Below are 15,895 nucleotides of genomic sequence, written 5' to 3'. Positions count from 1 at the left end.
CAGCACTGGAAGACAGTTGGAGGTTACCTCTATGTGCTTTGTGAGCTACATTTGCTAGTCAAAAGCTGAGTGATGGCCAATAGATCTTACCCGGCACCTGAACTCGGTGTTAGAATCATAGCAATGAAGGATTGGAAGAGACCTTGAGAAGTGGTCAAGTCCAGCCCTCTGTGCTGTATAGTAGGACCAAGTAAACGTAGACCATCCCAGTCAGGTTTTGTCCTACCTGTTTTTTAAACACCTCCATTGATGGTGATTCCACAGCCTCCCTTGGATGCCTATTCCAGAGCTTAACTATCCTTACAGTCTGAAAGATTTTCCGCATATTTAACAGTTATTTAGAAGGATGGATTCACTAAACAGTTGGTTTGATCTTGAAAAGAAACATACTAAGTAGTTTCCCTGAATATGTCCTACCTCCTGTAAACATTTCACCTCTAGAAAACAGGTAATTCAGGAGGTACAGAAAGGCACATTAGCTTCCATTAATTACTTCTCAAGTTTGTGGTGGTTGACAACTTATATATTACTTTTATTTTTCAAGAGCTGCCCCTCTGGCAGAATTGTTTTAATCAACAATGTTTTGTCAAACATAAGACATGTTCAGAATATATCTTTGTGACAGATATGGGACTCACCACTGCAGCGCGTCCCGCTGGTGACTCTGGGAATTAGCTCTGTCCAGCAGAGCGCCCCCTCCTGGTGGTGTCCCATCCATCACCTCACCCTCAGTTGGCATGTGGACCCATGTTGCTCCCAACTCGTGGCATCCTCTTCCAGACTTCAGCTCTCTGGCAGTGCCCCTTAGTCCAGCCACACCTTCTTCTGGGGGGTGTGATCAGCAGTCTCTCTACACCCCAGCCACCACATACCCCAAAGTCTAATTCCTCCTGTCAGGGATCTGGAGTAGTCTATATGGGCCACTCCCTACAGCCGATGGCTAGGGGTACTGCAACGGGGCAGGGCCAGCTCCAGGCACCAGCTTATCAAGCAGGTGCTTGGGGTGGCCACTCCAGAGCAGAGTGGCACGTTCAGGTATTCAGCAGCAATTCAGCCAAGGACCTCCCACTGAATTGCTGCAGATTGCAATTTTTTTGGGGGGTGGGGGTGGGGCTGCTTGGGGCAGCAAAACCCCTGGAGTCACCCTGCAAGGGGGAGAAGCAGGGGACCTAGGCCCACCCTCTACTCTGGGTCCCAGCCCAGGAACCTTCTGGCAGCAGCCTCGCTGTCCTCCTTCCCTCTCCTTGTCTGTCTGCTTTCCTGGGCCACTTCCCCTACAGCTCCTTGCACCCACTAGGCCCTTCCCTTCAAGCTCAAGCTCCCTTTTGCTCCCTGAGCCTGGCCAGCACTGCACTGTCCACAGTGATAGTCTCCCACCTTTGGAGACTCACCTTCCCCTCTCAGAGGCCTGGGACAGACAGATTGCTCCCTTCCTGAGCAGCCTTTATATATGGCTGAGCCTGGCCCTGATTGGCTGTTTCCACTCTGGGCCCCAATTGGCTCCCAATAAGCCCTTTTCTTATTGGCTGTTCATCTGCGCAGGCCCATTGCCCTGCTGCAGCCCAAATTCTCAGGGAGTGGGTCAGCCACCACACTACAGTCTTCCTTCAGCAAAGTAGGGAGCCTACCTTTCTGGCATGAAGTACCCTTTAACAAGAATGGAGGTTACAAAAATTTGCTCTAAAGGCATTCTTGCTATGTTAGTACATCTACATGCCTGATCTTGTGAAGAGCTGAGCAATGTCAACTCCCACTGAAGTCAGCTTTCAGGATCAGGTCTTATATTTGTTACTATAAAAAAGTCCCCAGATTATAGAACCAGTGTGGGCCTGTTTAATATGCACTCTTTGTAGCCCCTAGATCTTGGGTGTGGCCATTTTAGTGCTCTAGAATACTGTCCATTGTTCATGGATAGAGCCTCTTCTGAACATACAGAGTAGTGAATTGCAACAGTAGGGGAAAATGGAGGCAATCTTTTGCCTTTGCCCTATTAACATTAGCAGTAATAAAATGAAACACAATAACACACTGATGGCAGGGATTTGCAACAAGTTCTGGCATGAGATTTTTTTTTCTTGGCTGATGGTTTTTTTCTCCTAACATAACAAAATGAGACAAATATTTAATGGGTATCAGATTTCAGTGTACATTCCTTGCATAACACTCCTGGAGACCTTTCCTTTATGAAAGATGGTGCTTCTTCGCATACTTCTCGCATGTAAATATGTGTATGACAGTCATTAAAACCTCTATTTGAGAGGCAAGTCCATTGCCCACTGAGCTTTTATTTGTGAGGAGAATCCATACTAAATCGTATATAGTATAGGTATCAACAGCCAGTGGGCTATTTCTGGATCCATGAAGGAATTTTTAAATTTGTGAAACCCAGCCCTCCTTTATGTAAAGAATATAGAAAGTACGAGAGTACAGCAATCTCACAAGTATTTTTTATTTAATTAGTATTTGTACTAGGTGACACCCTTTTCCACACCTCCCACCTCCTCCATAAATGACTCAGCCTCTGAAGGAGAAACCTCTGAGCCTTTCAGACAGTCAGATGGAGTGTGTGATACTGCTCTCTGTAAACTTTAACTACCCGTCGGTTCCAGGTGACCATCAAGACAATCTCCGGAGTGGGCCAGCTGCAGAGTACTTATTTATCATATAGAGGTAAGCTTTACTTTTTAAATATACCATATGTTTAAAGTGCAAGATTTTAAAAAGTGTGCAATGATTTAAGGTGCCCAATTTGTGCCCCTTAAAGGGGCCTGATTTTTCAGAAAGGGCTGAGTATACACCCTATGAAAGTCAAGCAACTTCATGGTGTCTCAAAGCTGGGAACCCAAAATCATGGCACACTGTTAGAAATCTTGCCCACAATGTGTGCATTACATTATACATTATCAATTTGTTATCTTGCTTGTGTGACTGATTTTATTTAATTATATTTTTTATTTTTCAATTGACAAACTGGCTTCTCACCCAGCTTTCATGAGAGGTGTTTTACTGGTATTTTTCCTTTGTTTTGATGCTTCTTTATAATTTCTATGGCATTTCTTCTTTAAATGAAAATTTCATAGGAAATAGAGGTGATAAAATAAACAGATCTCATTTATTTGAATTATGGTGAATGCTGAAAACCTCATCAGTAGTTAGCCTTTTAGGGATATATTATCAGTAAAGTATCTAGAAGATACTAACACACTTGCATAGTTTGTATAAAGTAGTAAAACAACTGTTTTGGTACAAGACAGTCATTTTAGTGCATCATGAAATGAAACATGCTTATGGGCAACAAGGCATTTAGTTTCTTCACTTAAAATATTTCAGAGATGAAAGGAGGAGAGGTTGCAATAAAAGTTGTACAATTGAAACAAACCCTGCTGCACTGTATGCAAAAGAATTATTTTAAAAGTCATATTTCATATATTTCTTAGGGAAAACAAGGTACATAAAAGTCAGTGTTCTGACCGTGTAGGGTGATTTTTATACTAGTGACAATTTCAAAGCTTACCATAACTTCTTTCAAAACAGAATCTTCTCCACCCATGTCCTGAAAAACCAGTTTTGGTAGCTCTCTGTGCTGTGGATTGACAACTTATTTCTGTCTTACACTCATATGCTCTTTGGGTAAACTTTTTCCTTTTTAACTTGTAATTTTTCCTGTAATTCAGATACATGGGATATTAGCGACTGTTCTTAAAGTTACGAGCAACTCCTCAGCCCAATCTAAATGTTAAAATATCCTGTAAAGTACACTGACCTGTTTTTTCAACTGTGCTGTAACAATATTGCTATAGTCTGAGTCTCGAGAAGAAATTTTCAGCCTGGGAGTCATTTTCCATTTAAATTTGTGTAAAATGTGTGTGGCTACTTTGACAATAGGTCTCAACAATAAGGACACTTAAAATAGTTAGCCCTTGCTAGGTAAACTGCAACTAGGGATTAAAAAATTGTGAGTCAATTTCTCAAGGGTGTAAATGAGGGTGGAATTTAACTATGTGTGTTTATTTGTTAGGCACAACAATGTGCTAGGTATTGTGTTTACTTAGCAACTGAATTTCCCTACTTTTAGTCTCCTTGTCTCTATTTCAGAATTGTAGGCAGAGTGCTGCTCTGGTAATTGATTGGGGAAAATAGCACCTGATCAGCATTTCCCTTGTGCAGAATCCCAGCTGAAAAGCTGGAACTCTGACTCAGGCCTTGTTAACATTACCAAGTTCGGTTGACAAAAGTGATGTTGACACTCAAAAATCAGCATAATAAAAATCAGAATGTTATGTTCATACTCGCTCCCTCTGTCAGCAGAGCGCGACCACAGATGGGGCACTATCATTAACAGTGTGAGCAATGCACTGTGGGTACCTATCCCACAGTCCAGCTCGACACCTTCTATTGCTAGATGTTGCGGGAAGGCGGAGTGGATCACAGTGCATCTTGGGACTTGGCTCAATGTCCCATGATGCATTGCTTTCTGTCCTAGCACTCCATGGGCTTCCGGCTATCTTTCATGGCATTTTTCAGTGGACCTTCTTTGTGCACCTGGCATCTTTGTGAGAAGAGAAGTATCCCACACTGCTCTCTTGTGATCTGATAACTGTCATGTTTTAGAGTAGCAGCCGTGTTAGTCTGTATTCGCAAAAAGAACAGGAGTACTTGTGGCACCTTAGAGACTAACCAATTTATTTCAGCATAAGCTTTCGTGGGCTACAGCTCACTCCAAAGAAATGAGCTGTAGCCCACGAAAGCTTATGCTGAAATAAATTGGTTAGTCTCTAAGGTGCCACAAGTACTCCTGATCTTTTTGCGGATAACTGTCATGAAGACATCGTGGATGGCAATGCAGTTAATTGCGAAGTTCCTAATTGAAGAAGACTCCCAGTTGCCTGACATGCTGTGTGATATAGATAGGAACAACTTTAGATTGCTTTCAGCATTCACAGAACAGCTGCAAAGGATAGATGTTGCTTTTGGGCTCAGGAAACAAGCACTGAATGGTGGGATCATATCGTCATGCAGGTATGGGATGACAAGCAGTGTCTACAGAACTTTTGGATGTAGAAAACCAGCTTCCTGGAACTGAGTGTGGAGCTCGCCCCAGCACTGCGGTGCAAGGACACCAGAATGAGAGCTGCCCTATCAGTGGAGAAGCATGTAGCAAACACTGTGTAGAAGCTGGCGACTCCAGACTGCTACCGGTCGGTCGTGAATCAATTTGGAGTGGTGAAGTTGACTGTTGGGGCTGTGTTAATGCAAGTGTGCAGGGCAATTAATCACATCCTGCTAGGAAGGACAGTGACTCTAGGAAATGTGTGTGAAATAGTGGATGGCTTTGCAGAAATGGGTTTCCCTAACTGTGGCGGGGTGATAGATGGCACACATGCTCCAATTTTAGTACCAGACCACCTTGCGACAGAGTACATCAGTAGGAAGCGGTACTTCTCCAGGTGTTGCAGGCATGTGTGGATCACTCTGGGCGTTTCACGGACATTAACGTGGCATGGTCTGGGAAGGTGATTGATGCATGAAACTTCAGGAACACTGGCCTGTATAAAAAGCTACAAGCAGGGACTTTCTTTGCAAACCAGAAGATTACAATGGGAGATATTGAAATGCCCATAGTGATCCTGGAAGGCCCTGCTTACCCCTTACAGCCATGGCTCATGCAACCTTACACAGGACATCTGGACAGCAGTAAGAAGCAGTTCAACAACAGGATGAGTAGGTGCTGAATAACAGTTGAATGTGCCTTGGCAGATTAAAGGCACGCTGGCAATGCTTTTATGCCTCGTTACCAGGGCCGGTTCCAGGCACCAGCTAAGGAAGCAAGTGCTTGGGCAGCCAATACAAAGAGGCGGCACTCTGTCCGCTATTGGGGCAGCCCATCTGGGTCTTCGATGGTAATTTGGCGGCGGGTCCCTCCATCCCTCTCTTCCTCTTTGAGCTGCTGCCGAAGTGCCGCCGAAGAGGAAGAGAGGGAGTGAACTGCTGCTGAAGAATGGAGTGGCCTGATTGAGCTGCTGCCAAAGTGCAGCCGATTGGGGCAGCAGAAAACCTGCAGGTTAGACCTTAATGTGGATAATATTCCCATGGTCATAGCCACGTGTTATATGTTGCACAGTCTTTGTGAAGCTAAGGGTGAAAGGTTTGGTCAGGGGTGGAGTGTTGAGGCAGACTGCCTGGCTGCTGATTTTGAGGAGCCCGATACCAAGGCTATCAGAGGAGCCCAGAGTGGGGCAATTCGAACCAGGGATGCTTTGAAGCAACACTTTGAAAATAAGAACCAGTAATGTATCTCTCTGACTGGTGCTGCAATGTTACATGTAGCTTTCCTAGGAAGGAATGGTGACATTTGGGGCCTTACTTCCAGCAGGCACATGAATAAACTGCCTCTGCATGTATTGGTAGTGCCTGCTAATCTCAATTTGTAGGAAACAAATAAAGATGAGTTACCAATCAAAAACTTTGCTTTTATTGCACAAGAAACAACACACACAAAGATGCTTGGTGGGAAAGGAGGTGGAAAAGAGCAGACTTTCAAAGCTGTGTGTGGGTCCAGCTATCATTGTGAAAGTTGTCCAAAGGGCTGGAGTGAAGGGAAAACCACGAAATCCCAGAAAGTGGAAAGGATGGATTTGGGGATGGGGCATGGAAAAGAGTTCTGAATGTGCTGCAGGGGAGGGTGGGCACGCATCTGCTCAGTCCGCAGCATTATTAAGGACGTCAGTATCTGCATTTGCTCCTCCCTTACTCTAATCACCCACTCAGTAATGTCCTTAAACTGTTTTCTTTTCTATCCTGCCTTTTGGCTTCCCAGAACTCCTTTTCTCTGCTTTGGAGTAGTGCACTACCTCCTGGAACACATCTTCTTTGCTCCATCTTGGGCTCTCTCTCTTATCTGGCAGAGACGTTCGGCCAGTGTATGAGGGGTGTTCCTGAAGGCCACATCTGCCGAACCACAAAGAACAATGCACAGAGGAATGGTTGTTAAATTCACGCACAGCATTGAAACAGTTCCGTAAAATACACCTTTTGCAATATGACAATCACTTTCTCACTGACCCTTGGCAAACACACATCTCAGCAAACACAAACACTCAAAGCATGGTGAGTGTTGGCGGGGAGAAGGGGGTGCTCCATGTGGGGAAAAGAGTACTCACTCTGCAAGGGTTGTGGTGCAGCCAACTAGGGAAGAAATTCTGAATTTTTCCCACACTTCCACAGGCTGTGGTCATTCTAGCAGATCTGTCACTGCTAAGGGTAAGCAGGAAAACGAGGGTACATCTGTTACATACTTATGGCTCCTGCCCTGGTCCTTATGTTGCTTGCCTGTGTGCTGCTTTGGTCCCTGCACAAGTGATTGCCGAATGGCACAGGAAAGTTTCCTACAATGGGGAAAGAAACAAAACTGCTTTGCCACTAAACTTTTGGCAGAGGATTACTGAGTACCTCCAGGAAACTTTCCTGGAGATCTCTCTAGTCCCAATCTATTTTGGAATAAAGAGTGTCCATAGAGGAAGTTAATCAAGAATATTTAATCCATTTTAAATTCACTTAATCTTATTCTGAATGGCTTCAGAGTAGCAGCTGTGTTAGTCTGTAGCTGCAAAAAGAACAGGATTACTTATGGCACCTTAGAGACTAACAAATTTATTTGAGCATAAGCTTTCGTGGGCTAAAACCCACTTCATCAGATGCATAGAATGGAACACACAGAAGATATTTATACATACAGAGAACATGGAAAGATGGGAGTAGCCATACCAACTGTAAGAAGCCAATCAATTGAGATGAGCTATCATCAGCAGGAGAGAGAAAAAACCTTTGAAGTGATAATCGAGTTGACCCTAGAAAGTGTGAAGATATTTTAACATGGGGAAATAGATTCAATTAGTGACTATTTCCCCATGTTAAAATATCTTCACACCTTCTAGGGTCAACTCGATTATCACTTCAAAGGTTTTTTCTCTCTCCTGCTGATGATAGCTCATCTCAATTGATTGGCCTCTTACAGTTGGTATGGCTACTCCCACCTTTCCATGTTCTCTGTATGTATAAATATCTTCTGTATGTTCCATTCTGTGCATCGGATGAAGTGGGTTTTAGCCCATGAAAGCTAATGCTCAAATAAATTTGTTAGTCTCTAAGGTGCCATAAGTACTCCTGTTCTTTTTGCTTATTCTGAATGAACTTTCATGTGTAGACAAGCCTGTAGATGAGTGGACTCACGCCTGTGGCACCTCCTGCTAGTGACTTCTGGGAATTAGCTCATTCCAGCTCCAGAGCACCCTCTGCAGGCCAGCGATCTGCCTGTCCTCTGCCCCCACCATGTCCCTCCCTGGACGTGGTGCCCTTTTACCTGGGGTGCTGCTCCCTAGCAATAATCCCCTCAGTCTTAGGGTCTCCCCTGCCTGGGGAACCCCCACCCACTGGTCCCACCTCACCTCACTATAAGGCTACTGCCAGTCATCATCTAGCCCCATGCCCTGGGACAGACTGCAGTATCAGCCTACTCATCACTGGCAAGGAGGGGTTTGGACCTGCTGCCTTGGCCTACCCTGGGCTGTCCTCTGCAACCCCCGGTACCTAGTTGGCCCAATGCTAGGCCGCAGTCTGGAGCTTTCCAGGCTGGAGCTCCTCTGCCTTTCCCCAGCCCTGCTCCACTCAGGTACCCTGTCTCTAGCACCTGCAGCCAGGCCCTTCTCCCCCTACAGGCAGAGGAAGACTCTTGAGCTTCTGACTCCCAGCCTTTTTATACAGGCCAGCTGTGGCCTGATTGGGGTGTGGCCCAGCTGCAGGGTCAGGGTAACCAACCTGCTACAAAGCCCATAGTCACATGAGAAGACAGATGACAGGAGAGGCCGTGAATCTTTTTTAACAAGGCAACGGCTATCCTCTGCAAACTGGAAACTGCACCATACACACAACTGACATCCGCTTTTTGTGTGTGGAATGTGTACCCCACATTAAGCCTTTAGTAAGAAGCCACATTTCCTCCTCCCCGCTTTGTGTATGGTGACATGCTCATTACATGATGTATTGATGTGCAGTACCTTAAAGATGGAAACTGAAAACTTGCCCATTAAAAGCAACAACAACAACAACAACAACAACAAAAGTATCTCTAATCAAAGTATTTATAAATAAGCACCTAATCATTGTCATATCTAGATGCTAAAGAATAGAAAAACTTTCTTATAACTACAATTTGGCATGGAGAAATGTGAACCTGGTTTAGCTTACTTGTATTATGAACATTTTCAAATGAGGGATTTGGAAAAGTGTTGCATACACGTGATGTATGATTACATTTGTTTATGTGCAAGAAGACTTGACCATCCATATTCTGGGTTGGAAGTTGGCTTTGTTCACACCAGCTGTAGACTAGGCCTAGGAATCGCTTAAGCACTATTTTGAGGAGTAAAGTGGTGCACAAGTCTTCTATTGGCTGTCTGCACTAGGGCAGATTCCACCCTCTGTGAGGAGCAGATGTGGAAGGGTCAGGGCCTCTATGCCTGAAGGGTTGCAGCGGAGGGCAGTTTGTTGCCGCTGGTCTGAGAGTGATAACCTAGCAGCCTGGAGTGGCTTTTGGGCTTTGCTATGGCTGTTTTTGTATTCAGATGGGGTCATTTTGAAGTTTTGCCTGCATTTCTATGGGATTTTATTGGCGGGGAAGGGAGAGATATTTCCTCTATCAGGGGGAAGGGAGAGATATTTCTAAACATTTTGAGAGTTTGAGTCCAGCAGTACTTTTTTTTTTTTTAACTCATTGGAGGCTGCTTATTGGCCTGCTGGGGCTGTTTTCATTTTCATTTAAAGTATCCTGAAGTTGTTTTTAACCTTGAATTTCATTGGAACTGCATTCAAGTTTGTTTGTGTAGTGCTGATGTTTTCCTGTTTGAGTAGTTCTGCTCTACTGGTTGAAATCTTATTGTGAACATCTGATACTTAATTTACTGCTACACTGAAGTTGAGCAGAACTTCTTTTTCTCACTTTGACTTAGTTTCTCAAAAATTCTTTCCGATGTCCTCTAAACTATGCTCAAAAGACCCATAGAATTACTTCAGAGTAATGTGATGTCTCCAATTCTTCAGCACTGGAAGCGGAAGACTAAAGGAGGACTTCAGCTTCCCTCACATCTATGGTTCACGTTGGTGAAGTCCAAGTTGAATAGTCTCTCTGTGGCAAATGCTGTCTCTTTAGGCTCGATCTCCTCCACACTATCAAGAGTCTAGATTCTAAAGGTACACCTATCCTGGAGCTGGAGGTGTAATTTCCAGGTTGGATATGTATCATGATAAGCAGAATTGAAGTCAGAAGGTCAATGTTCCCTGGAGGAACTATTATTGATGAGACATCAGAGGAACAGGGAATGCAGAGAGTTAGGTTGGGAGCAACTTATGACATGAGTAGAATAGTCCACCTGGTTTACTAAAGTTTCACTTCTTCAACTTAACCTGCATTTAACGTCACTCATTGCAAATGAAACATGGTGGCAGTATCTGAGCTCGGAGTCTTCTGAAGTGCAGCAGCTGGCAGCATGTCATGGAACTGGGTCTGAAGCATCTTGGAATATTGGATTTTTGAGACAGAAACCTCACCCAGCAATGGACCTGGTAGAACAAGGTGGGATCTACACCTGGTCATACAAGAGGATGGCAACAGCAGGAAAATAAAACTGTTACTTTACCTTATTGGGGGAAAAAAGGCAGAGAGATCTGCAGCACTTTGAAGCTTGCCATAGCCTCAAGCCTCACAGTAGTGCTAGGAGCCATGAGGACCTATTGGTCCCCAAAGCAGAAGGAAACTATGGAGTGACACTGGTTTTTCACTAGAGACCAATCTGAAGAGGAAAGGATACATCTCTGTGCTACTGCCTTAAGGACACTGTCTGCTACATACCATTTTGGGGACTTGACAGACTCCCTGATTCGGGGCAAGGTAGTCTGTGGCACTTCGGATCACCACCTGAAGGAGCAGCTACTGCAGGAAGGTGATCTCACATTAGACTGAAGCCTAGACATAGGGCATACAGCAGAAGCCTCAAGAGAGAGAATGAAAGCCCCCAGAAATGGATGCAGTGAGATGACAGCAAAGGAGAGGAGCCACAGTTCTATATCCATAGGAAGTGTCATGGAGGAAGGATGTCATTGGAAGGAATGTGGAAAGTTGAACCATTTTAACAGTGTGTTTAAGAGCAGAGGAAGGTCCCAGCATGATTCAGTCAGACTTGTACAAGATAGGGATGACACATTAGACAGTGGTAATGACATCTTGAATCTGAGAGCATATCAGGTTCAGACTAATGGGACAGGGAAGCAACAAGAGACAATGCTGCAACAATATTAAAAGGGAAATCCCCCATGTGATTTCAGCTGGATAGCAGGGCCTCTTGCAATGTGATTGCTCAGGCACAATCTAATAATGTACAATGAGAGCATAATGCAGCCCGTAAGAAAATTTGACCTCATAGTAACTAACCTGAAAAATAGCAGACAGGACTGACTGAAGTTTGTGGTGGTGGATAGTAAGCACCACAAATCCCTTTTGGCCATACGTGCCATGCATCTGATTAGGATGCAGTGTCAGAATTTTAAAGCTGCAGTACAAGAAGCAAAAGGGGAGTTCTATGGACAATGGAGACAATTTTAAAAGCATATTGGTATGTTTTCAAAGGTGACAGGTGCCCCAAAGGAAAGCTGTGCTGGGAAGTAACCTGACAGTCAAACCTGTGTGCTTACCACTAAGGACATTCTGGTGGCACTATGAAAAACAATACACAAATAGTTCAAAAGTTTGCAGAGCAGCGGTATCATCGCACCCAGAGAGGACAGTCAGGCAAATTATGCATCTGAATAGACCCAGAGTCAATGAACCAGGATTGAAAAGACAGAAAATTATAATGTTTTCTATAGTGATACAGGAACAAGAGCATAACATTCAGTCCAGAAATAATGCAACTCAAACAGCATGAGATGACATACATTGGACATGTGCTCACAGTGGAGGAACTGAAAGCAGATCCCAACGAGATCAAGGCAGTCAGAGACATGTCAGCTCCAGTGGGTGTGAAAGGGTTACAGCACTTCATGAGAATGATAAATTTTCTGTCCAAGATCTGTCCACAAGGGGCTGCAGTAACAGAACCCATATGTCAGTTCACAAGGCAGGATGTTGAGAGGGACTGGGTAGGTCCCCAACAGGAAGCATTTGGCACACTGAAACAAATGATAATGGATGTCCCTGCCCAGAAGTACTACCAGCCGGGAGAGACACTGATACTCCAGTGTGATTGTGACCCTAATAGCGTCCCAGTGCCAGAGGGGAAGGGGCTCTCCGGAGTGTAGCAGTGAGCAACAGCTGGCCAGACCAGCTCAGTGTACCCCAACTCACTGCTATCATCTGTCATGTTAAGATATCATAGACAAACTGGCTGGTTATTAATATTATTGTGTGGTGTATGTATGGGTGATGTTTCCAGCACATATTTATACTTCTTCACATGTTCTTAAGAGGTGTAAGTAAGGGTGGTCTTAAGTTACCCTTTCTAGACAAAGGAATGTGGTTCTGCCTGCTTGAATGTGTCTTCAGTGTAAATTAAGCAGGAAGAGACAATGAAATTACATTTATATGCCAGGTAGACAAAGCCTGCATATAACCAGGGTGGGGGAGGGCCACTTAACACTCTCTGTAGGGGGGAAAGGGAGAGGGATATGGAAGCTGCAGCTCCAGGAAACCTTCCTTCCTCCTGAAACAAGGTGTGACAAAGCTCCTCCTCTACCTTGGTGGGTCCTGCGCTTATTGGCAGATTTGCTCACCTCAGTGATCTTCTCCACAGTCTGGATCAACTCCTCCTGTGTCTGATCAGGAGTTGGGAGGTTTGGGGGGAACCCAGGCCCACCCTCTACTCTGGGTTCCAGCCCAGGGCCCTGTGGATTGCAGCTGTCTATAGTGCCTCTTGTAACAGCTGCATGACAGCTACAACTCCCTGGGCTACTTCCCCATGGCCTCCTCCAAACACCTTCTTTATCCTCCCCATAGGACCTTCTTCCTGGTGTCTGATAACGCTTGTACTCCTCAGTCCTCCAGCAACACAGCCTCTCACTCTCAGCTCCTTGTGCCTCTTGCTCCCAGCTCCTCACACACACTTCCTCTCCTCTAGCTCCTCCCTCCCTGACTGGAGTGAGCTCCTTTTAAAACCCAGGTGCCCTGATTAGCCTGCCTTGATCGGCTGCAGGTGTTCTAATCAGCCTGTCTGCCTTAATTGGTTCTAGCAGGTTCCTGATTACTCCAGTGCAGCCCCTGCTCTAGTCACTCAGGGAACAGAAAACTACTCATCCAGTGACTAGTATATTTGCCCTCTACCAGACTCCTGTACCACACTGGCCTAGGTCTGTTACAAAGGTCATTGAACTTTGGTAGAAATAAGGAGAGAGAGAGAGAAATTTTGGTATCTTTCATGTGAGGAGACAAAGAAACCAACTGCTTTGGGTTCTGCATGTTGGACCCTGGCTAAAGACTGGCCAGCCAGAGTACTTCTGTGCTCAGCTAGTAATAGTGCAATCCAACTACAAATTCCTAGAGACAATCATGGCAAAGCCCCTTCTCAGTGCTCCAAAGAGATTGTAGTGCATCTTGATGCACCTCTAGTGCTGCCAGGTAGAGATCCAATATTGTCCAGGGCAATTATTGACGTTAGCTAACACCTTGAGCAGTGAATATATACCCTGCATGAGTAAGTTGAGGGAAAGGGATGAGGGCATTGAATCCATTAACATGCTAGCTCCAACTACCACCCAGTTTCAACAGCAAAGCTGATGGAAATCAAAGAGGCTCTATGACTGCAGGCAGTCCAGAAAGCAATATTATGAGGGTGACCAGAAGACAAAAAACAAGCACTGGCAGGAGCAGAACCATATTTTCAAAATACAGATGTGCTGAGTGGATGGAATGGAATCATATTTTGAGGGCAAAAAGTTGTTTTTCTTGCCTCGTTACATAACGATTTCATGGAAAAAATACATACCTCACACCTGGGCATTAACAGCTGTTTTAGTTGGGCTTGAAAGCATGTTTATTGGCCATTAATGAATACACAACTGGACTCCTTGTTAATAGGGTATGATACCTGTTAGTTGTGTGATAACCACCAGTAGAAAGAACCCACGTGAGCTGCCTATCTGACCATAGGAAAAGGTGGGAGTGGACTTATTTACCTTCAAGGAAAACCAGTACTTGGTTACAGTGAATTCTACTCAAACTTCCGGGAGGTCAATGCCCTGCCTGAGAAAAAAAGCAAGTCAGTGATTGGCAAACTGAAGGCCCACTTTGCAAGATCTGGCATTCTGGACACTGTAGTCATTGACAACAGACCCCAATTTGCCTTGGAAGAATTCAAGGAGTTTGTGCTTGTATGGGAGTTTGACCACCACAACTCCTTCCTAGCATACCCACAGAGTAATGGTGAGATGGCCAAAAAAGTCCTGTGCAAGCACTGATGGGATGAAGGACCAAAACCCTGCTACCTATTGCAGACAGAAAGATGGAGATACCTCAGAGAGTAGATGGTCAATAATCAAAGAAAGCAGGCAGTAGAGTATGACAGGTCAGCCAAGGACCTACTGACCCTGGAGACAGGCACTCCTGTGAAAAGCTAACCATTTAGAATCAGAGGGGTAGCCGTGTTAGTCTGGATCTGCAAAAGCAGCAAAGAATCCTGTGGCACCTTATAGACTAATAGACGATTTGGAGCATGAGCTTTCGTGGGTGAATACCCACTTCGTCAGATGCATGTAGTGGAAATTTCCAGGGGCAGGTATATATATGCAAGCAAGCTAGAGATAATGAGGTTAGTTCAATCATGGAGGATGAGGCTCTGTTCTAGCAGTTGAGGTGTGAAAACCAAGGGAGGAGAAACTGGTTTTGTTTCCTAATATCTGATTTGTGTCCATTTATCCTTTTCCGTAGAGATGGACACAAATCAGATATTAGGAATGGCAATATACAAAAACCTGTAGGAGAACACTTCAACCTCCCTGGCCACACTATAGCAGACTTTAAGGTGGCCATCCTGCAGCAAAAAAACTTCAGGACCAGACTTCAAAGAGAAACTGCTGAGCTTCAGTTCATCTGCAAATTTGACCCCATCAGCTCAGGATTAAACAAAGACTGTGAATGGCTTGCCAACTACAAAACCAGTTTCTCCTCCCTTGGTTTTCACACCTCAACTGCTAGAACAGGGCCTCATCCTCTATGATTGAACTAACTTCATTATCTCTAACTTGCTTGCATATATTATATATATATATACATACATATATACCTGCCCCTGGAAATTTCCACTACATGCATCTGAGGAAGTGGGTATTCACCCACGAAAGCTCATGCTCCAAAACGTCTGTTAGTCTATAAGGTGTCACAGGATTCTTTGCTGCTTTAACCATTTAGAGAGACACCAAAAGGGGTGGACTAAAGAAGATGTGAGGACTGCAGAGGCATCCAGGTCATATGAGACATCTATGCAAGAGGGACAAGTGATCTGAAGGAACAGAAGACTCTTATAAATCAGCAGATACAACACCCAGAGAGAGCCTGCAGAGACACAGAGATCGTCACTGAGTGGAGAGACAGAGAACCATCCCAAAGCCAATCCCACAAGGAGGGAGGGAGGAGACTCGTCAGAGAGAGAGTTTGCCAGACTAGGAGACAGGTGACAAAGACAGAGATAGCTCTCTCCCAGTGTAGTTGTCTGTTGAGGAGACCAAGCTATCTCAAAGACTGTAACCAGCTGAGTCTGTCGTAAAGACAAGACACCAACTTGGCAATGTGCTAGCTAAATCTCATTGAAGGGACGTGGGGTGGGGGTTGGGCATCAATTATTTGTTTTTAGTGTTT

General features: G+C 44.7%; 1 protein-coding gene across 3 annotated transcripts in view; it reads left to right on the top strand.

The window, feature by feature from the left end:
- Window positions 1–2,251: 2,251 nt before the first annotated feature.
- SCEL (sciellin) overlaps window positions 2,252–15,895 on the top strand; it is an 85,063-nt gene continuing 71,419 nt past the window's right edge. For 2 of the 3 annotated variants that reach the window (XM_050950004.1, XM_050950000.1), the window contains exon 1: window positions 2,253–2,670. The gene's annotated coding sequence lies outside the window, so the exon portion shown is untranslated. Of the gene's footprint in view, window positions 2,671–15,895 lie in introns of all 3 variants that reach the window. The other variant, XM_050950003.1, reaches the window with a different exon arrangement.

Source organism: Gopherus flavomarginatus, chromosome 1 (assembly GCF_025201925.1).
Source record: "Gopherus flavomarginatus isolate rGopFla2 chromosome 1, rGopFla2.mat.asm, whole genome shotgun sequence".
NCBI lineage: Eukaryota > Metazoa > Chordata > Testudines > Testudinidae > Gopherus > Gopherus flavomarginatus.
The sequence above is the reverse complement of the archived record's forward strand: the minus strand, read 5'-3'. Positions and strand labels throughout refer to the sequence as shown.